Here is a 23686-nt window from a genome sequence, read left to right as displayed (position 1 = left end):
TTAAATGTTCTGTTGGCAAGGCAGTGATATGGAGAACAAAGGGAAAGCCCACAAAGAGTCTGTTCCCAACTGCCTGGGAATTAAAAGCCAGACATACAGGAAAGGCACACATGCAGGTGAGTTTCAGGAATGACACGATCTCTGGTTACAAAGTGAATTCTGGTAAGCGGATATGCAGCACTGCCTCAGCTAGGTCTAAATATCATGTCCTCCTTTATGTAGCTCAGATATCTGATTCACATCTGTAGGGAAGCCACTGCCAACCAGAAGCTGAAGTCAAACAATCTCCTTTATTTTTGAGAAATGTAGAGATTTTGACAGAGAGCAGGAAAGAACATGCCAGTTTGCTTTGTGTTATATTATTTACTTTGGCTTCATCATTTATTGCTTGCATGTTTAGTACAAATAGACATGACATGGGAGTGAAGAAATTATCACAATTGTGGTACAAAACATGGGAAACAAATGCTGGTCATGAGGACACTAAGATTCACACTCTTCCGAAGATGGTGATTTGTTTATTTTATTGCTGGGACCCCAGGAGCACACCCAGCCTTGACTCGGCACACAATCACACACACCCACACAGAGACACTGATAAGCAACAAAATGAATCAATAAATAAAAAATATTTTAATCAAATGATGAAAAAAATATCTAAAAAGTATATTAATCAAAAAAATCACACAAGAACATGCGATATCCCTCCCCAGTTTTCCGATGGTGGTAATTATTCACTTACACCACACAGTAAACAATTAACACTGATAATACAGTCCAGTACAGCAGAAGCAGATGATGATGGAGAATGGAAAACCATGTGAACAGGCCTCTGAAGGAAATCTAAAGTTTTGTCCTACCAGGTTCCCTTTGCAGAGTGAAGATTTGATGTGACAAAGACGTAACCGGCTAAGATGAATCCACACAGACAAGCAGGCACAGGACAGCAAATACTTTTAGAAGCAACTGTAGTCCAGTTGAAGCTATAATCCAATAGTGCGTGTGATGCATAGAGACAGTTACAGACTATTGATGGCAGTCTCCCCTCTGCGTCTTTTTGGCTCCTTTTTAAAGAGCTTGCTTGATTAACTTTCTTCCCAGCAACTCCTGTACCCTCTGAATCTGCTCAGTAGCGTAATACTGCTGGGGCTGCTGGGAGTTGTAGGCTATTTTAACTAGTGCTGTTACAAGTACTTTTAGAGAAAAAAAGAATTAGCAATAGTGAAAGAAGAACATGACCCAAAATACAGTATAGACAAACAGGAACAGCCAAGGACGGTGTAAGGGATGCCACTAAAGATGTAGCAAGCCTACATAACACTACAAGCAGGTTGGCTTTCTGGACTGGTTGTCACTGTATTATATGGTCTGGAGGTTGTCAAGGAAATATCCCTTCAGGCGTTATTGTGGACGACCAAGTCTAGTAGGACCCCGCCCAGTAAGGATTCCAGCTGCCCAGTGTAGGCGTTATGTTGCTATGACAACTAAGCAGGAAATGGACTTTTCTGTGGGAAATCTTTTCTTTTTAAGGGGAATGGCGGACCGAGAAAGAAAGAAGGAAGAAAAGCAGAAGGCAAGGAGTTCGGCTATCTATGCCTAAGAATACAGCACCATCAGACTTCACCCAGGGACATCTGCTAGTTGTGGGTGGCCATCCAGAAGTTGGAAACAGTGAGTCAAATCCCTGAGAGGAGGCATGGGGTTACAGTATATGGACCTGTGATTCTCCGGGTGCTCCCGTTGGTGAGTCAGACTCATGTTTCTAAATTCTTCAGGATAGCAAGAAGGCAGCCATATTCGCTTGAGGTCCATTTTTTCTTTCATCAATGAGAGCTGTACGACCGGATTCATCACCATTTCACACAGACTGTGTTTAATGCTTCTCCTTTTGATTTGCTTTTTATTTCACTAGCTTATTTAACCAAACGAACTACCATCTGGGTTTCTGTCAAGCATTGGTGGGCGTGGAGGGGTGGGGGGGAGAGAGGTCGAGGACAGAATATTTTTTAATGCAAATATATCCTTTGAACATCGACCACTTCCCTCGCGGGTGATGAAGTGTAGTGATCGTGCCCCTTTTTTGGGCGATTGTTACGAAGAGCTCTGCCAACTTATGAGCTTGGCACTTGAAGACTGAACACTTGACCGAAGGAAAGCAACAAGCTGCTAAGTAACATGCTAAGGAGCTGATAAGGAATAGATACAGACGGCCCTTTAGGATTTTATGTGCCAATGGTTTGTCACCGTTGGCTCTACCACCCAGGGAGCGAAAGAAAGACAGTACAGGAAAGGATGGAGAAGCCCAGATGCATCGGACAGAGATGATTCTAGCCCAAGGCAAAATACTCCATGGGGCCCTCCAATTTACACCCCTCCACCCCGAGTCTCAACATGGTAAAATTAATTGCTGTTATTTTAACATAAAGTTTAAAATGAAAAGATCAACAGGGAGAGTTTAATAAACACAAATTATATATATATATATATATATATATATATATATATATATATATATATATATATATATACATACAATTATATATAAATAAAACAGCACCATGAAAACTTTGTATAGAAAATTAGAAAAGCAATAATAACAGAATGAAGAATTTAGAAAAATCGAAATAGGTAAAAAAGTAAATCAAATGTAAAATGAATGTTAAGTGCACATGGTAAAAAATTAAATCCATATTGCACATTGTAATATGTAAAAGAAAAATAAATGAACTGCACAAAATGGAAATTAAAAACAAAACTAAAAAAGTCTTGTAAAGATATTACCACAACCTTCAAAATCGCTTGTTGTAGACTTAAAACCAAAGGTGTACCTGCTGCAGAAGGCAGGACCCTTGACATAAATGTGCGCTCGACAAGGAGAGGACGGTTTGAACTTAAGCTGGGTGCCGAGTTCATCTTTATCTCGGCATTTGTAGCTGCTTCTGTGCCTTCAGCGTTTTGATGATTTTAGCTGTGAGACATTCACGTTCAAACTTTCACTACTGGATGGACAATCGACTTCAAGTTGTTGGTTTCTTTTCAAGTTGGATGTCGGCTTTTATTCCAATGGTAAATTTTGATGGATTTGATTACTTTTTCACTCCAGGTAAGTTGTCAGTTATTTTCTTCTGATTCTGTAAAACACTCTATCGGTCCTCACAGGTGGCGCAGTGGTAGTGCTGCTGCTTTACAGTAAGGAGACTGTGGGAGATTGTGGGTTCGGTTCCTCCCTGTGTGGATAGCGCTTTGAGTACTGAGAAAAGAGCTATATAAATGTAATGAATTATTATTATTATTATATTCAGAGTGCGTGTGATGTTCCTTCCATTTGGCCATAACGTACGTGTACAGTATACAGTAAATATACAGTAGATAACTTAATCAACATTACAGATTCTCTACTGCCATCTCCATCGATTCCTCCTGTTCTTTTTTTTTGCCATCTTTTGCTTAACAGACATATAAATCCTCTTCGTGATTTTGGAAAATTACCCACTGCCCTGATTACATTTAGTATCCTTCAACACAGCCACACTTGCCTATGCGTGGGGGGGGGTTCCCACTACATTTTTGTACTGTGTCAATACTATACTTCAAGGGGGGGTGTTCCTGCAGATCTGTCAATGCCTTGAGTACCTACACTGCAAAAAATGCATACCGTATATACTCGAGGATAAGTCGGGACTTGATTTTACAGTATAATTTCTGGTATTTTATAATGTCGGTCGTATAAGTTGAATGTTGAAAACTAACGCTATTGTGCCTACGTGACCACACGGTAATACCCAAGCGACGTTTGCACTGATTTGTGTTTTTTGTATCTCACACCCTCATACACCTTTATCGTAAGAGCATCCCTTATCTGCGATGGAGTGTTCGATCAGAAGAAAATATGAAGCTGGTTTTAAATTAAAAGTCATTGAAGTGGTGAAAGAAATTGGTAACTGCGCTGCCTTAACAAAATTTGATGTGTCTGAGAAACTGATATGAGATTGGAGGAGGCAAGAAGATGTTAAAAAAAATGTATGTGTCACATTTTTAATTGGGCATATCCATATTACTAAACGAGAATGGTAAACCGGATATGGACGCAGGGACCTGCCCGTGGATGCAGGAGACATAGTGCGCAGGCGCCACACAAAGCCCCCCCCCCCCACCCCAGAGTGAAACGGGAGAGACTACGAACGTGCGCAGGCGCCACACAAAGCCCCCCCGCCCCACAGCAAATTGGGAGAGACTACGAACCGTCTGACATGCCGCAAGCAGGATAAAGCGAGGTCAGAAATAAAAGACAGAGTAGGAAACAAAGTAAAACGTCATAAAGAGGTTAAAGAACGGGGCCAAACACATGGAGAGCAGGTTACAGATGATGAAAACTGGAATGCAACAGCTTCAAAAAAACCTAGGCACGAAACACATGCACAGCGAGATACAGAATATAAAGGCGGAAACAACGACAGTTAAACATCCACACCACATAGCGGAGGCAGACCCGGAAGGTACAGGCGCCTACATCGCACGTTGGAAGGCGCGGGAAAGTACGAAAGGCAAAGGCGCCTACACAGCATGGTGAAACCTGACATAATACGGAAAGCGCAGGCGTTGCCGCCATATTGTGAGTGGCACTAATGCGTAGTGAGGGCGCAGGCGTCACCGCCATATTGTGCGTGGCACTACTGCTGAGTGAAGTTAGGAATAATGTGCTGCTTGGTGTGCCACACAAACCCCCCCACAGACTACGGAGTCCATGGAGACTACGAACGACATAACCACACAAACAACAGGAGTCAGCACCCCACCCCAGAGTAGAACGGGACAGAATACAGACTCGAGAAAGGTTCACAAATCAAACCCGACATGATACGCCACCCCAGAGTAGAACGGGACAGACTACGGAGTCCAGAAATGGTCACAAATCAATTGGAGTACGGAAAGCGCCAGATAGTACGCAAACACACTACACATGCATGATCCACGCACCTCTAATAACCCGCAAGCAAAAACATGATATAGTACAGAAACCCCACAAATACGGACTCCACAACATATTTGAATCACATTACAGTGATACAATATGAACAGTGCAACCACACAAGACACAGGCACAACACCTGATGGGTAATAAGAATAAACGAACATTCTGTATTAAAGGTTCGTCATCCTCACACGTGAAGACTATACAGCATAAGTGAATCATCACATTACAGTCATACATTATTAACAATTTAACCACAGAAAACGCTACGTATTAACAGTAAGTGCAATCCATTATCCATATTACTAACGCTAAACAAGGAAGAACTAATGGAGTTGCGCTCATGCCTCCAAAACAATAGACCAGATACCACTGTTAACGCGACGGGCTATATTATGTCCAAAGAATATTGATGTTGATCACATAAATAACCAAGTCATTGCATTACTTCCTGGAGGAAGCCGCCTCTTTCCAAGTACTGACAAAGTTGATTCTGAAGACGAGATTGAACATCTTAATTTCCCATTACAATATCTGAACACTATTAACCCAGCCGGATTACAACAACATAATCTTAACCTTAAAATCGGAACAATTGTCATGCTATTAAGAAATCTTAATATTAAACAGTGTTTATGCAACGGTACACGTTTAGTCATCAACACCATGACAAACAATGTTATTGAAGCAAAAATACTTACAGGATCACATACTGACAATACTATTTTAATTCCTAGAATTGACCTTACAAGTTCTGCCCTTGAATTGCCATTTACACTTGGGCGACACCAATTTCCCAGTAAACCTGCATTTGCCATGACAATCAACAAATCCCAAGCACAGACCATGGACAAAGTTGGCATATACCTCTCTGAGCGCGTATTTGGACATGGACAACTTTATGTAGCCTTCTCATGAGTTCGACGTTCATCTGACATTAAAGTTACAGTTATAAATACTCCCAATACCAAGGAAAACTCATTCAAGGACAACAAACCATCTTTACTACAAATATTGTATATAAAGAGATATTCCAATAAATCTCTGTGATTTACCATATAATACGTCCTTAACTCCTATCCACCGTCTGAAACTGCGGAGGCAAACCAGGCACGGGTTCAAACCGAACGAGCTCAACTGATGGATATACGCCTACAACGCGCATCTCAAACCGCAGAAGCAGGGCAAGCACGGGTTCAAAACAACGCAAGCTCTTACAACGCGCGTCTGAAACTATGGCTGCCCAGTGGACACGGGTTCAAAACACCGGGGGTAGGCGAGCGAAGCGAGCAGTGGGCGGAGCCCCCTTGTAAGTCATGGTCTGATTTTATGATCGATTTTATTGGGTTTCAAGACTCGACTTATACGCGAGTATATACCGTATGTAAAAACTAGACAAAAAACTTTAAATGGGAATTGTTTTGCTTTTATTTAGCAAAAAAAATCTACCAATGGGGTAAGCAAAATTTGCTTGACAAGATTTCTTAAAGTACGCTAAATAACCTGTAGCAGTTAAGGCGTGATGCCACCTCTCGAAACCTCAGGTACCACTCTTCAGACCAGGTGAAAGTATAATAACTATTTATTTTGTTATTATAATGTGCACAAAGCACTACACACACCACACTATTCATAAATCAATAAACTATTCTCCAATAACCAATCCTCCTCTCCCAGACACGTCGCCACCCTACCTCCCAGCTCAGCTCAGTGTTCTGAGCTTCCCATAGTCCTTTTATAGCTCCTGACCCGGAAGTGGTTCCAAGCACAACCCACAAGTCCATTTCCTCCCGGGTCAGGGCAAACAGTCCTCTTCTTCATCCCGGGAGCACGTTGTTTCTTCTGGACACGTGATGCTGACGCACTCCCGGGTTATAGGGCATACAAGAGCCCACTAGCCCCCCTACAGCGACTCCTGGCGGCCCCCAACGTATCCAGCAGGGCTGTGTCACAACACTACAAAGTCCATGAGGCCCTGCTGGAACTCGGGGCACGAATATGCTGTCCGGAGGGCTCCTCCTAGCGGCCTGGGGATGAGGGCCGGACTGGGAAACCGGAAATCCTCCACAAACCATAAATACACATTTTTTGATAAGTCAGCAATTCTTTCAATAAGGAAAAACAAGATTTAATTGCATGATATAAATACTTCTCATTTTCTTACATTTCATTTTTTTGCAGAGTATCTAAATGGATACCCTTGGGCCCCCCTCCCAGGCCATTTCCTGCCTTGTCTGTCTTGACGCTGCACCTCTGGCACTGGACTGGAGTATGTTGGTCTCTCTTTGCAGGGGACATTGGCAAACTCTAAAAAAGGACACACTCCGGAAAGGAAGTGGACTGAGAAAACTCGTTGGTTCATAAGACACAAAGGCCTCTTAAAAGACTTTGTCCTTATACATGAACAGTTGAGGAAGCCTTTTTTTGTTCTTTTTATTTGTCTTTGCAGTGTGTATCCTTGTTGTGCTATTTGCATTTGTTTTGTGTAATATTTACTTTTTATGATAGCTTTGTGTGGTATCTCATCGTTTATAGCTGTATAACCTGTAGGAAATGTCAAGTATCAGACACAAGTACTGTATGTAGACAACAGTCCCAAAAAGGTTTTCCTCTACTCCTTCCTGGCGAGTTTTGTCCTCCAGACCCCAGCTAGTAAACAAGAGGGCAATGAAAAATTGTTATAAAATCACTACATTTATAAAATCCAAGGTCTGTCTGTTTGTCCGCTTTTGCATGATTGGGTTTTTTTCGGTAATTTCATTCAAAATTCTGGTTGATTTTGCGACTTCTATCACGCTAAGTATCATAGTTCGGTTGTGGCACTGATTTATTTGTACAAATCCGAGAGAGAGGCTGTGGGCTGAGGGAAAGGGGGCGGGGCCCTTAACCTGTAACAAGTGTCCCCGTGTTCTTGATGAACTCATTTTAAAGTCGCCGTCTCAATCCACTAGACTAATTCCCTTCATAATTTTAAACACTTCAGTCATGTCTCCTCTTGATCTCCTTTAGCTTAAACTGTAAAGGCTCAGCTCTTTAAATCTTTCCTCATCACTCATCCCATGTAGCCCCTGAATCAGCCTCATTGCTCTTCTCTGGACCTTTTTCAAGTGCTACTATGTCCTTTTTGTAGCCTGGAGACCAAAACTGCACCCAGTACTCCAGATGAGGCATCACAGATAGATAGATAGATAGATAGATAGATAGATAGATAGATAGATAGATAGATAGATAGATAGATAGATAGATAGATAGATAGATAGATAGATAGATAGATAGATAGATAGATAGATAGATAGATAGGGTTATAAAGCTTCAGCAGAATCTCCTTGGACTTGTACTCCACACATTAGGGCGCTATATAACCTCATATTTTGTTAGCCTTCTTAATTTCTTCTGAACACTGCCTGGCAGTTGATAACGTAGAGTTATCCAAATCCTTCTTATAAGGTGTACTTCTGATTTTCAGACCTCCCATTGTGTGTTAAAAGCTCACATTTTTACTTACTTTGTGTAATACTTTACATATACGGACTTCATCTGCCACAAATCTGTCCATGCCAGCATGCTGTCCAAGTCCCTTTGTAATGATTCAAGGTTATCTGCCAATCCACCATGCTTGATATCATCTGCCAATGTAACCAGCTTATTACATATATTCTTATCCAAATCATTTTATACAGTGGAACCTCGAGATACGATCACCTCTGTATACGAGAAATTCAAAATACGAGGAAAGTATGAGCGAAAAATTCAGATCTAAATGCGAGCATTGGCTCGCGTAACGAGCCACGAGCCAGGCTGTGGGTATAGCTCGCGGCTTAGCGAGGGGGCGTGGTAGCAGTTGCGAGCCGCGATCTGCGGTGTCTGCATTTCTCACTTAAGTGCACAGGTGGGAAACTGCCCACATCCATGATTGTTCCTGTGGCTGATGGGCTGCAGCTGCCATGTCCTCCCCGCATATACAGAGAAGCGCGAGAAGAAGTAAAAGAAAAGAGAGAAGAGAGAGAACGGAGGTTGCGGCAGGCAGGCAGGCAGGCGGGCGGGCGTATTAAGTCGGTGCGGGAGAGCAAGCGAGTGCAGGCTCGCGTGTAGCTGAACAGTGAGCTGAACAGGCGAGCCAAACAGCTGAAGCAGGACGGTGTAGAGAAGGTCAGCTGCATTAAGAGTGTCTCGCCTGTTGCAGAGCCCGCAGGTGAGACGCTAACAGAGAAGAAGCACCGGGGATTGTCATCTGTTTTTTAAAGACTGCATCCTTTTGACGTTTTAACCTCGTGTTAAAGGATTGTTATTCTTGTGTATTTTAAACCTCCACTTCACAACTGTTTTAAGGATTATTTATTTAAAGATTTATTGAATGCTCTACTGCACTTTGGACACCTGTTTTGATTCTTTTAATAATCAGTTATATTATTTACCAGTGTTATTTATTAAAGGTAGACTACAGTATATATAATTTATCAGTGTTATTTGTTAGGAAAATTGATTTTTATGTTAATATATTTGGGGTGCGAAACGGATTAACTGGATTCCATTATTTTCAATGGGGAAGTTTGTTCTAGATACGAGAAATTCACTATACAAGCTCAGTGCTGGAACGAATTAAACTCGTATCTAGAGGTTCCACTGTATATTAAAAATAGCAGCGGCCCTAGCACTGACCCCTGCTGGACACCACTCTTAACAACACCCAATTCTGATGAGGTTCCTTACACCATAACCCTCTGCTTTCTGTGTTTTAGCCAATTCTTCACCCATCTACACACAGCACATCTAGTACAGGAGTTCTACCACTTTGCACACTGGGGAAACACCAGATCATGGGAGGCAGCCCCACTCTCACCATTCTTTATCCATTCCTCCCAGTTGAAGCAGGTAGCACCACCCATCCCAACCAGACAGATGGGTATCCCATGTTGCCTTTCCAAGGTGGACTACGGTTGAGTACAGTGAGCGGCTGACATCCTAGGAGGAACATTCATCCATCTGTGTAGTCCCTCCATTATGATGTTCAAGTAATAGAACACTATCCATCCCAGTCCACTCATCTAGTCTTTGCATTTTTTATTACCAATTGCTTATTATGTTCTGGCAGACTTGTTTTTATTTGCATTGTAGACTTCTCTCCTTTACATTTATTTATTTGCCCGACATCTTTACAACATTCGAGATATAATTGGTTGCGTTTCTTTTTGCTTTTTTCCAATTGGAGCACAGGCAGGTGAAGTGACTTGCTTGTGGTCACACAGTATAAGTAGTGGGATTTGAACTTTAATCTTCAGGGTTTGAAGTCCAAATCCTTATCCTTTATGCCATATGATCAGCCTAAAAAAATACAACTTGAAATATTGTAATGGACATAAGACTTTGATTTACAGTAACAATCTGACAACAATTCCATCTCTCTAGGTTGCCACAAGTGACGTGTAGGGTAAAACTGAATTAACCAAAAGACATTTTTTTTAGAGTGCAGATTGTCACATTCTGTTCTATTTAGTTACGTTAAAAGTGACAAAGAAAAACCGTTTTTTGCACCCTGGCGAGTCAAATGAGTGAATATGAAGGTACAGGACATCCGTGTCAATAAGCGTTGCATTGTATGAATTGGGCAGGAAAATCGGAGCCAAATCTTAAGTGCAGCAGAAGGTAATTCATATGGATTGCTGCTCCATCAAATGTGATCAAAAGGAACACAATGTGTCTGAGGTTATTACCGTTCACAAAATGATTGTCGGGACACTTTGTATCCAGCAGAGGGGCCGGCAAATCTTCTGCCGCAAAGCGCTCTGAAATAAAAACATGTTTACAATAAGAATCATTATTAGGATAATTGGTGGAGAATAGGCCCATCAATCCTCTTTCCGTAGCACTTAGATTTAAAGTATAATGGCCACGGCATTACACTAAGTGACACAAAAATACACCGTGAAGTGAGTGCTACGTTTGAAAAGATGAAATATACAGTAGATCTACCTCAGTGACTGAGAATACGACCAATAGATATAAAAAATAAAAATAAAAAGGTGAACTTTAGTCTAGTGCTGTGAAGAAAAGGAAGTTAAGGATATGAGCGTGAGTAGGCCTTATGCTGAACCAAGCAAAGCTTTGTTTAAGGTGCTGCATGGCCGTTGGTTTAATTGGCATCACCTTAAGACAAGACACACTTTAGCAAAAAGAGTCAATGACACACACACGGAAACTTTCAAAAAGCCATTCGTCCATTTTTGAGGCAAGAAGTCATTGCATTTACATGTCTGTGCTTAGCAGATTCTTTTATCCAAAACTAGCTGTCCCCTGCTGCTCCGCCCACGTAGTAGTGAAACAGGACAAACTTTAAAAATCAATAAAAGAATTTTAAAAACTGTAATTCTGGCCAAGCGGAAGATAGGTACATGCTAATGTCAAACGTTGGCTCCGTATCTGATCGTGTTCAGCTCTGACAGGAGAGCGTCCCCTGCATGGGAAGAAGAGCACGTGGCTGTGATAAGTCTGGCAATCAGCAGCTACCCTCTAAAACACACGTAACTCTGATCTTTCTCTCAAAAATGTCAAACATTACTCCTTAACAGTCTCTAGATGATAATATCTGCTGAACAAACAGGTATTGTTAGCTATGCGGAGGCAAGGTACGCTCCAACACATGGCGAGAGGTAGAGCGACTTGAACAGAGGCTGGCGCGTGAGTGAGGAGGGCCCCGTCCACCCTCCCCTCGATCCACAGCTTCTCTCTTGAATTTGCACAAATAAATCGGTACCGTAAGCAAACTATGATACTTAGCACGACAAGAGAGGTCAAAAAAATCAACCGGAATGTTCAAGCAAATTATAGAAAAAAGCCCAATCTAAATCCGTTAAGTAGTTCCATCATGAAATGGGGACAGACATATAGACAGACGCTGGATTTTATATACAGGGTGAATCAAAATTATGTTAACACTAATGGATTATTTTTATCTCGACCGCACCTTTTCAGGTCGATGGATAAGTCGTGGTGGACCATTACAATGGCCTCCACGCTTCCCTGATTTGACACCCTGTGATTTCTGGTTATGGGGTATGGTGAACGAGCATGTGTATAGCAGGAAAGTTTGTAATATCAATGACCTGAAGGACAGAATACGGACTGTGATATCATCTATTCCCCCACGAAATGTGTGTCTTTATATGGTACTGTTGCTCGTTGGTTTTTGTGTGTTGAATATGATGGCAAACAGGTTGAGATATTCCTGTAAATCATCTTGCAAGTATGTATTGTATATAAATTGTTTCCACCATTCAAATGTTAACATAATTTTGACTCACCCTGTATATACTAGCCGTCCCCCTCAGCTCCTCCTGCATAGTAGTGAAAAAGGACTGTAAGGAGGGCCCTGCCCGGCTCCCCACTCCTGACGTCACACTTCTCCCTCCCCTCAGTCTGGAGCTTCTGTCTAGGATTAGCGCAAATATATCACTTCTGCAAGCGAACTATGATTCTTAGCGCGATGATAGAAGTCACAAAATCAGCTAGAATGTTCAAGCAAATTATAGTAAAAACACCCAATCTAAATCGATTAAGTAGTCCTCTCGTTTGCTAGCTAAGCAGAGATTGGTGTGAGGGAGGAGGGCCCAGCCCACCCCAATCAGCCAGCAGCTTCTCTCTTGGATCTGCGCAAATAAACCGGTACTGCAAGCGAACTATGATACTTAGCACAATGAGAGAAGTCACAAAATCAACCGGAATGTTCAAGCAAATTATAGAATAAAACCGTTAAGTAGTTCTCTTGTGAAAAATGAACAGACATACTGTATGTAGAGATACAGATGACTTACAAAAGAGATCCACATAATTGACTAAAAGTCTGGGGGACTGTTTGGGAACAAGAGTTACAGAGTGCAAAATTGATCGTCACAAGTGAAGAGCTCAGAACACAATGCAAGTGAGTTACAATTCCTTGGTTACAAGAACCTGACAGATAATATCAGTTAGACAGGAACTCACCAAACAATAGAGTCTTTTGATGCTTCTTAAACTCCTTAAAGGAGTCAGCAGTTGATATGGAAGTGGACAAGTCATTCCACCAGCCAGGAGTTCCAAGTGAAGAGTCTGGACTGAGATTTGATACCACACAGAGGGGCCATCACAAGACGCCATTCAACTGCAGACCAGTGTGGTCAAGAAGGAGCACATGACCTCACAAGTGTCTCTGTATATACAGTAGAAGTGCTGAGCCATTGACTACTCTGGAGGCAAGCATTGAGGATTTGAACTTATTATGTGATGCAACTGGAAGTCAGTGTAGTGACCTGAAAACAGGAGTGACATGTGCCTGTCTTGATCAGCAGACGTACTGCTGCATTTGGTGACACATGCCTATTCTGCTGCCAGAAGAGATTTGCGAGAGTCCAAACGTAACAAGACCAAAACCTGTGCCAGAAGCTGTGTTGTGCTGCAGTCTCCTGTCAGATACTTTCTAATCTTGTAAAAATTGTACTGAATGAATCTGCAAGACCAGGAGACTTTAGCAGCATGGTCTCTGAAGGACACTGGCATCAGTCTTTATCTCTGTCTCTCTCTGATGGCATCATCTCGGGGACTGAGGTTGGATAATTACATTTTGTATCTCCATCCATGTCTCGCCATGTGAAACAGTTGTTCTCTGTTAAGTCCAGTCCAGTTTCTTATATTACTCATCCAGGATGTCTTTCTCCTTCCTCTTGCATGTTCTCCTTCAATCTTTCCCACCAATATATTGCCCATTTCAAATCTTTCTATTTTTCTTAAGTTTACTTCTTTTTCACCTGCAGACTCTCATTCAGTTTTATAAAGAACTTCTCCATTAGTGATTCTCTCTGTCCAGGGTATACGTAGAATGCACCAGTAAGTCCACGTCTTGAAGGTGTTCATCCTGTGTAGGGAGTTTGAATTTAAGTGTCCACGACTTGCAGCCGTAAAGAAGTGCCGGCCACATATGACATTTTAGAATCTGAAGCTTCAATTTTAACTTTAATTGTCTATTACAAAGGGTGTTTTTCATTTTTATAAACACAAAATGTGCTTGTTCTGTTGTAACTCTTACTTCCACCTTAGCATCAAAGTGGTCAGCCACATATCTTTGTATTTGTGAATTTGGCCAATTCAAATGTCGTCCATTCTAATATCGATGTTAATCCTGCATTCATTTACAGCCATGACCTTGGCTTTGTGTTAACTGAAATTAAGATCCATGCAGGCACTTACATCTCTCACTGCGTCTAACAGATCTTGTGCTCATCTTCTCTACTGGCTAACAGTGCAGAATTGTGTGCATATTTTAAATTGTTTAGACGATTGGCATCAATGATTTCATGTTGGCTCATCAGTGAGAGATCAAACAATACAAAGAGAATGGGGTAATCGGTGCAGGCCCTCTGGGAGTCTAACCCCAGACCTCTACTTTTTCTAGTTTATATTAAAGACATAATATATAGTGGATTCAAAATGTATAGTGTATTCAAACACCTTCACTTTCTGTGCACTTTATTGGGTTGTAGATGTAATTTTAAATGGATACATTTGCCATTTTCCCCATCAGTCTATACTCAATAGCCCATAATATCAAAGTGAAAGCATGTTTCGAGAAAGGTTTGCAAATAATTGAAAATCAAAAAATGAAATCTCTCATGTATGTAAGAATTCAGGCCCTTAATTCAATATCTTGAAGAACCTCCTTTGGCAGCAATTACAGCTTCAAGTATTCTTGGTGAAGTCTCTACAAGCGTTGCACGACTGGATTTGGGCAATATATCCCTTTCATCCTGGCAAATCCATTAGATTGGATGGGAAGTGTCTGCAAAATGACTTTCTGGTCTCTCATTTTAATTATAATAATAATTCTTTACATTTATATAGAGCTCACTACTCAAAGCACTTCAGCGAACGAGCAACCACTTCAACCACCACTAATGTGCAACATCTACCTGGATGATTTGACGGCAGCCATTTTTGTGCAAGTACACTCACCACACATTAGCTATTAGGTGGTGAAGTGGTGAGAGAGATAGCCAATTGGAGAAAAGGGATGATTAGGGGGCCAGAATGACTAGACCATGGTGGGCAATTTAGCCAGGACATTGGAATAAACCCTACTCTTTACAAAGGATGCTCAGGGATCTTTTATGACCACAGAGAGTCAGGACCTAGGTTTTACATCTCATCTGAAAGACAGCACCATATTTAGAGCACAGTGTCCCCATCACTGAACTGGGGCATTGGAATCCACTTTCAGACCTCAGGGTAAGCTCCCCCTGCTGGCCTAACCAATACCTCTTCAAACAGCAACCCAAGCTTTTTCTAGATGGTCTCCCATCCAAGGACTGAAAATGCTTAGCTTCAAGTGGATGACCTGTTCTGAAGTGCATGTGCTGTGGTTGCTGGCTGGCTGACTGCACTATGGGCTTTAAGTCTGGACCACAAAAGGACAGTCAGAGACTGGTCCTGCAGCCACTCCAGTGTTGTCTTAGCTGTATGCTTCGGGGCATTGTCATGATATAGAAAAATGGTGTCTCGTCTTATGTCTTGGTATGCTTCCAACAACTTAGTTTTCAGTACCTTCCAAGTCAGTGGAAATGGTCATTGACTTTCACAAACAGTAGTTACAACCTCTCCCACTAGAAATGAATGATTCTGCAGTCAATATGGTGGAATCCGTCAAGTTTTGGCCACAACTTATACAAACACTCTCAACTGGGACCTTAACACCACCTACATCACTAAAAAAGCTCAGCAGCGACTATACTTCTAATACCAACTAAATAAATTATTTCCCAGCCAATCCTAGTTCAATTTTACAAAGTAATAATTGAAAGTATAATCACATTCTCCATTGTTGTCTGGTTTTGGCACAATCCAGAAATAAATGACAGCGTGTTTTCTAGGTCTGCTGAGAAAATAGTTGGCTGTGCCCTTCCATCTATGGCAGACCTGTATACATTTTGTGTCACTAACCGTGTCAAAAGAATCACAGCGGACTCATCTCATCACTTATTCCATAAACTCCCCTCTGGTAAACACTTCAGGTCAATTCAAACTAAAACTAACAGACACCTCAATAGTTTCTTTCCCAGAGCCATAGGCCCCTCAAACCAGTAACCTAGCCTGACTTCTGTGTATATTCATGCATTCTGTCCGATACTGTGTGTGTGTGTGTGTGTACAGTGTATGTACAGTGTCACACACGTATGAATAGGAGGCAGCTGAAAGGCTTGGAGAATAATGGTAACACATCTGCCCAGGGGGTGGCGGGGTGCACTAACACTCTTTCTAAGTTCCCGGCAGACTTTTCCTGGGAAATCCCACCAGAAGCCACTGCCTCAACTTGGGACACGTCACTTCCGGTCCCGGCTCCGAGGACGACATCACTTCCCCCAGACTTCCTATAAAGCCTCACTCCTTTCCCCTGGAAGGGAGTTCTGTTTTGGACTCTGTCTTGTAAACTTGACTCAAATTTACACATTTACTTTTTGCAGCCAGAATACAGAATTATACAGGTGGCTGCCCCAAACCCTGCCGTGTCTCATGTCTCTTCTTATCACAACATGTATGTGTGTGCACGTGCATACACACTAGACACTCACACGTTCACTTGCACAACATCATTTCCACATCTCTTTTATAATTTTACTCTTCTGCAAACTTGTATGAAGTTTTTCCTTTTATTTTATGCTATTTATGTTATTTGTATGTGATTTTATGTTCCCTTATAAGCAGCTTCAAATCTACCAAGTCAAATTCCTGTGCATTACAGACTGGTGAATAAAAGTAATTCTGTTTCTGATTCTGATGATGAAAGGTGACAATTGTCACAGTCTTAGGTTTTCTTCCAGGACTTCTCTGTATTTGGCAGATTGAATCCTTCCCTGAATTCTGGTTAATCTCCATGTCCTCAGATGTGAACCTACATCTTTGGGTCCCTGAAGCTTGAGCTGCTAGGGGAGATCCTTTGCAACCAGCAACAAGGTCTGGGTAACCTCAGTCATCTTCTTCGTCACCACAAATTTTTAAAAAATTCAACCGCTACATTTTAGATTTTGATTAAGAATGCTGTTCTGCATTATCTAACATGTCAAAGTCATTGGTGTGAATAAAAATTTCCTATACCTTATAGTTTTCAAGTTACGGCATGGTTGGATAAAAATTAGAGATGCTTCTGGGGACCCTCTAGGATTTTGGGCCTTGAAGCTTAACCTTCATTAGCTTCATAGTAGATCCATGTCTCTGCCACTTAAAAGAAGTCCATAGCATGATGCTGTTGTCACAATGCTTCACCGTAGAGATGGTATTAGGCAGGTTTTCACCAGTAGTAGTTGTTGGAGTTCCACCCAAACAGTTCAATTTTTGTCTTATCAGATCAGAGTCCATTAAACTGTCATATGCCTTTAATTCAAGAGTGGCGTCCATTTACTCACTCTACCATTAACTCCTAAATAATGGAGAGCTGCTGGGATCCATGTCCTTCCCACAGGTTCTCCCATCTCAGCAGAAGACCTCTGAAGTTCTGTTATAGTGACCATCGGTCACCTCCTTGACTAAGGCGCTTCTTGCATGTTTACTCAGTTTGGCCAAGAGTCCCAATCATTCTATTTCACAATTATTGAGACAACTGTGCTCCTGGAAATACTGAAAGCTTTACAAATTATTTTATCCCTTTGCCCTGATCTATGCCTCTCATTAGGTTACTCATGGAGGTCACAGAGGGTTCTTTTTATTTAAAGGGTCGGTCTCTATCCAGACATGCAGTGTGAACTGTGGGACCCTCTATATACAGGTGTGTGACTTTCTAAATGATATCCAATCAATTCGATTTGCCACACGTGGACACCAATCAAGTTCTGGACACATCTCAAGGAACATTAAAGCAAACAGGATGCACCTAACCACAATTCAAAGTCACAGCAAAGGATCCAAAGGCTTCTATCAATGAGAGATTTTAGTTTTTGATTTTTCATAAATGTGCAAACCATTTCAAAGGCATGCTTTCACTTTGTCATTATGGATTATTGATTTTAGATGGATAGGCAAAAATGGCAAGTGTATCCATTTAATACGAAATCTCTAACACAATAAAGTGTGGTAAAAGCGAAGGTGTCGGAATACTTTCTGAATCCACCGTATGAAGTCAAAGTCACGACCATTAAATTGAGTCAGAACTAAACCAAAGGGAATATAGGTGAGAGTTTTAGAAAAAGTCAGAGAGGTCACATACCTGTTAAAAACCTTACCATTAACTCTTGCTTTAATTATTCAATCACACAGCACTTCTGATACTTTCTGCCAATTGTTCCATCCACTTTGAGCTATCTGTACATCTAATTTTTCCATGTTGGGCTACCACTGATCCTAGATATTTAAATGTATCCACTCCTTTTTCAGCAGCTCTCCCTGCAGGCTAATTTATGAATTCTGATTATCATTAACCCTTATAGATTCTGTCTTCTGTCTTATTTATCTTTAATCCTCTATCTTCCAAGACCCTTCTCTATTCTTCCAGCTTCCTCTCTACTTCTTCTTTTCTGGTGCTACACAAAACAATGTCATCAGCACAAAGCCTACACCAGGGGGGCTGGTCTTTTATTCCACCACTCAACACATCTATAAAATCTATAAAGACGATCCCTGGTGTAGACCTCATCTGACTGGGATCTTGTCTGTTTTTAACCCAGGTCCTCACTTCCTTTTACAACAGGATAATAAATTCACTGGACCCCTATCACTAACCCAGATGGGCTGCACAGACCGATGTCTTAGGCAGTGGAGGAATTGAGAGTTTCCAATTGCTTAGATTCAAATATTCAATTTCTTCCAATTCCTTCTTTATTTCCCATCAGCTGTGATCATGGTTTTGGAGACACGTGGATTCCCCTTAACCTTCCCTTCCCACCAATCCCCATTTATTTTCTGCCTTGTCCCTCTCTTCCAAACCCAAACCTGTATCTCTTCTATATTCACTGGTTATTGAAGCATTTCTCAAAGTTTGTTTCATATATTTAAATGTGTATTACATTACCTTATCATATTTTGGCCAAAAAAAATTTGATAAAAACAATAATAACTGGATCAGCACTTTAGAAATTGAATCAATGCATGGATGAATGGATTAATGGATGGATTCAGACAGAATCACATGAAAAACTATAAACCTTCGACGTGTTTTACAGCTTGTTCTAACTGCTTAGAGGGTGCAGAAAGAGAACCAGGAGGGTTTAAATAAGAACTCCAGGCAACTCACAGCCTTTTCTGTTATCTTGCAGGGTAAAACCAGGAGTTCACCAAATGAAGAACCACCCAGAAAGGTCATCAGAACCGACAATCTGAGAACCCCACCCAGAAATGCTGTGATCATGTGCTTTCTGTGTATTTGGATTTGTGACATTTCACCTTTCCACTCTAGTGTGTACACGTGATTTTCCAGATGGACTATTCGGAAAAATGTGAGGTCGTTGTTGATTTGTTACCTGATCTGCTAAAAAAGATGCAATTAAAGATAAATTACATTTTTTGTGGAAATAAAGAACAAAATAAAGATATAAAAATGCAATTCGACAACAAAATGGCATTCTGGGCTGACCAGGAAAAATATTATATTTTAAACAATGAACTAAGGTGAAAGGTCAGTGTTACATCACAACTCGGACAATTCGGGTAGCTTTGTTTTATCCGAATTGTTAAATTTGTAATTCCAAGTTCGTCAAACGCTCACGTGGTATTTCCGACTCGACAACTCCGATTCACCGTCTGCCTGAGAGCACATAAATGCAGCATGAGGTCCCTCAATAACATGACACCATTTCCAGTCAGTTAACCTCCAGAGGGGGATAAAGCTAGCAGGGCCTTCTGTCAGTCACTTTACTGTAGGTTCACTCCACCAGTGTTTGACAAAGGGTAACTAAAGGGAGAGGGTCTCACTCCCTGCAAAGTTCCAAGAAGGCACGTAGACAAAATATTAGGCAGTGAGTCGCCACAATCTCATAAAATGTTTCCCTTAGTCAGATATGTTGCCTTGAGCTACCATTTAACCTTCAGCTAAATGCTTAATCTCGTACTCAAGAACATCGTTTAAAATAAAGGGGAAGTACGTTTAGGACAGAACCTACTACTTTACGTAAAGAGTAGTGGGAATCTGGAACAGACTACCAAAAGATGTAGTGGAAGCAAAAACCTTGACAACCTTTAAGAAGTACCTGGATGAGATATTGGGACTAACTTGGCTAAACGGACGGGCTTGATGGACTGAATGGTCTGTTCTCGTTTATCAAATTTCTTATGTTCCTCCATCAATTAAATTCATTTTTTCACTTATAGGGTTATACAAAGCCAGAGTCTATCTGGGCAGCATTGCTGCATGTCAGGAACCGACAGTGGATTTGAGGTCAATCCATCCCGAAGGAGCCCAACTCTGCCCTACGTTGTATAACTAGCACTTAGAAGTAACATTTTTATTTATAATAGAATGCGGCCCTTACAAAAGGGCTTTGTTAATGCAAGTCTCGTTCAAGGCGGCTGAATGCTTTGTTTTTACCATGAATTATTTGGATGCTGGCGTAAGAGACAAAACCTTCTTCATAATAAAATATGTGACATTGAAACTTGTGCATTGACCAGTTTTTGTTCTCCTAACAAAACTAGTCTCATAATAATTCTGCATTAATTTACCTTCATCCTTTTCTGCCTTTTGAAAAGAAAATATGAAAACTCTACCCAGTATAAACTTGAAATATTCTGTGTATTCTGAATAACAAATTGCAGCCTCACTCTCCCTGTAGAAGACCACCAATTCAGAGGGTCAACAAAGCAGATGGTTTAACGCTCTGCAAGACTTACAATGAAGTCAGAAAGTTTTCAGACCCCTTCACTTTTTTCATATTTTGTTATGTTTCAGCTAAAATCATTTAAAATTCATTCTCAGAATGACAAATTGAAAACAGGATTACAGAAATTTTAAAAATATAAAAAATTCCCATTGACTCAGATTTTCAGACCTTTTACTTAGCACTTAGTTGAAGCCCCCTTTGGTTGTGATTGCCCCCTGGAATATTCTTGGGTTTGGCATGACAAACAAATGACATACACCTGGAATTGGAGATTTTCTGCCAGTCTTCTCTGCAGATCAATTCAAGCTCTTTCAAGTTGGATGGAGACCATCGGTGGATAGCTGAATTTCAGGTCTTTCCAGGGATGTTCATGTCGAGGCCCTGGCTGGGCGTCTCAGGGACATTCTCAGAGCTGCCCCTATGTCACTCCTGTGTTGCCTTTGCTTTGTGCTTAGGGTCATTGTCCTGTTGGAAGGTTCCGGTCTGAGGTCCAGAGCACTCTTGACCGTGTTTTCATTAAAGATGTCTCTGTATTTCGCTCTATTCAGCTTTCCCACAACCCCACGTAATCTCCCAGCCTTTAAACCCACAACAAGATGCTGCCTCCATCATGGCTCACCTTTAGAATGGTATTGCACATGTGATGAGCAGCACATGGTCTCCTGCTGACATGACGCTAATCTTGGTTTCATCAGACCTGAGAATATTGTTTTTTGAACTCTGAGTGTCTTTTAGTTGCATTTTTGCAAACTGTAATCAGGCTTCCATGTGTTTTTCAACCGAGGAGAGGCTTCTGTCTGTCATAAACCCCATATTGATGGAGTCTTGCAATTTATAGTTGTCCTTCTAGAAGTTTTCCCATCTTCACACACACTCTCTAGAGTTCATTTAGAGTGACTATTGGGTTGTTGATCACCTCTCTTATCAAGGCCTTTCTCCTCCAATTGTTTTATTTGTCTGATCAGTCAGTCCTAGGAAGAATTGCGGTAGATCCAAATGTCTTCCATTTAAAAATTATGGAGACCACTGTGCTCTTGGGAACCTTCAATGATGCTGAAAATGTTTGAAGCCTTCCCCCGGTCTGTGCCTCGACACAATCCTGTCTCTATGCTCTGTAGGAAGTTCATTTGACCTCATTTGTCATTTTTTGCTCAAATATGAGACCTCTGTTGATAGGTGTGTGCCTTTCCTACTCAGTCCAGACTATTAATACTGACCATAGGTGGACTCCAAGCAAGGGGCAGAAACATCTGTTATCATGAAGAGGAGAATCAGATAACAGCTCAAGTCTTGTATGCAGCAAAGAATGGGCAAAAATTCCACTTGAAAAACTGCAACGATTAAGAAGTGTATTGAAAGAAAATGGGATGAGACCCGGTGGTAAATTTTTCTCTGTCCCAACTCTTTTGGAGTGTGTTGCATGCATCAATGTCTAAATTTGTTTATATTTAACAAATAGAATTCAGTTTGCCTGTGAAAAGACTGAAACATTTTTGTCGTTTTGCCTGTTAAATTAAGGTTCAAGTAAATTACCAAATTACAGATTTTAGTTTTTTTTTTTGCATTTGTAGAAAATGGATTAAGTTCATTTTTTTCCTCAGAATTCTACACGCAACACCCCATAATGACAATGTGAAAAAAGTGTACTTGAGGTTTTTGCAAATTTATTAAAAATAAAAAAACTGAGAAATCCCATGTACATAAGTATTCACAGCCTTTGCTGAATACTTTGTCGATGCACCTTTGGCAGCAATTACAGCCTCAAGTCTTGTTGAATATGATGCCACAAGCTTGGCACACCTATCCTTGGCCAGTTTCGCCCATTCCTCTTTGCAGCACCTCTCAAACGCCATCAGGTTGGATGGGAAGCATCGATGCACAGCCATTTTAAGATCTCTCCAGAGATGTTCAATTGGATTCAAGTCTGGGCTCTGGCTGGGCCACTCAAGGACATTCACAGAGTTGTCCTGAAGCCACTCCTTTGATATCTTGGCTGTGTGCTTAGGGTCGTTGTCCTGCTGAAAGATGAACCGTCGCCCCAGTCTGAGGTCAAGAGCGCTCTGGAGCAGGTTTTCATCCAGGATGTCTCTGTACATTGCTGCAGCCATCTTTCCCTTTATCCTGACTAGTCTCCCAGTCCCTGCCGCTGAAAAACATCCCCACAGCATGATGCTGCCACCACCATGCTTCACTGTAGGGATGGTATTGGCCTGGTGATGAGCGGTGCCTGGTTTCCTCCAAACGTGATGCCTGACATTCACACCAACGAGTTCAATCTTTGTCTCATCAGACCAAAGAATTTTCTTTCTCATGGTCTGAGAGTCCTTCAGGTGCCTTTTGGCAAACTCCAGGTGGGCTGCCATGTGCCTTTTACTAAGGAGTGGCTTCCGTCTGGCCACTAAGGTTCTCTTCTCTCCACAGAGGACCTCCCTGACTAAGGCCCTTCTCCCCCGATCACTCAGTTTAGATGGCCGGCCAGCTCTAGGAAGAGTCCTGGTGGTTTCAAACTTCTTCCACTTACGGATGATGGAGGTCACTGTGCTCATTGGGACCTTCAAAGTAGTAGAAATTTTTCTGTAACCTTCCCCCGATTTGTGCCAAAGACAGTCCTGTCTCGGAGATCTACAGACAATTCCTTTGACTTCATGCTTGGTTTGTGCTCTGACATGAACTGTCAACTGTGGGACCTTATATAGACAGGTGTGTGCCTTTCCAAATCATGTCCAATCAACTGAATTTACCACAGGTGGACACCAATTAAGCTGAAGAAACATCTCAAGGATGATCAGGGGAAACAGGATGCACCTGAGCTCAATTTTGAGCTTCACGGCAAAGGCTGTGAATACTTATGTACATGTGCTTTCTCATTTTTTTTTATTTTTAATAAATT

General features: G+C 41.4%; 1 long non-coding RNA gene across 1 annotated transcript; it reads left to right on the top strand.

Moving 5' to 3' along the window:
* Positions 1–7598: 7598 nt before the first annotated feature.
* On the top strand, positions 7599–20514 carry LOC127529403 (uncharacterized). The gene is made up of 3 exons (XR_007936081.1): positions 7599–7681; positions 19237–19385; positions 20288–20514. It is a non-coding gene; the product is annotated as an uncharacterized LOC127529403 (long non-coding RNA).
* Positions 20515–23686: the final 3172 nt, after the last annotated feature.

This window comes from Erpetoichthys calabaricus, chromosome 10, assembly GCF_900747795.2.
Source record: "Erpetoichthys calabaricus chromosome 10, fErpCal1.3, whole genome shotgun sequence".
Lineage (NCBI taxonomy): Eukaryota > Metazoa > Chordata > Cladistia > Polypteriformes > Polypteridae > Erpetoichthys > Erpetoichthys calabaricus.
This window is presented reverse-complemented; position numbering and strand designations above follow the sequence as displayed.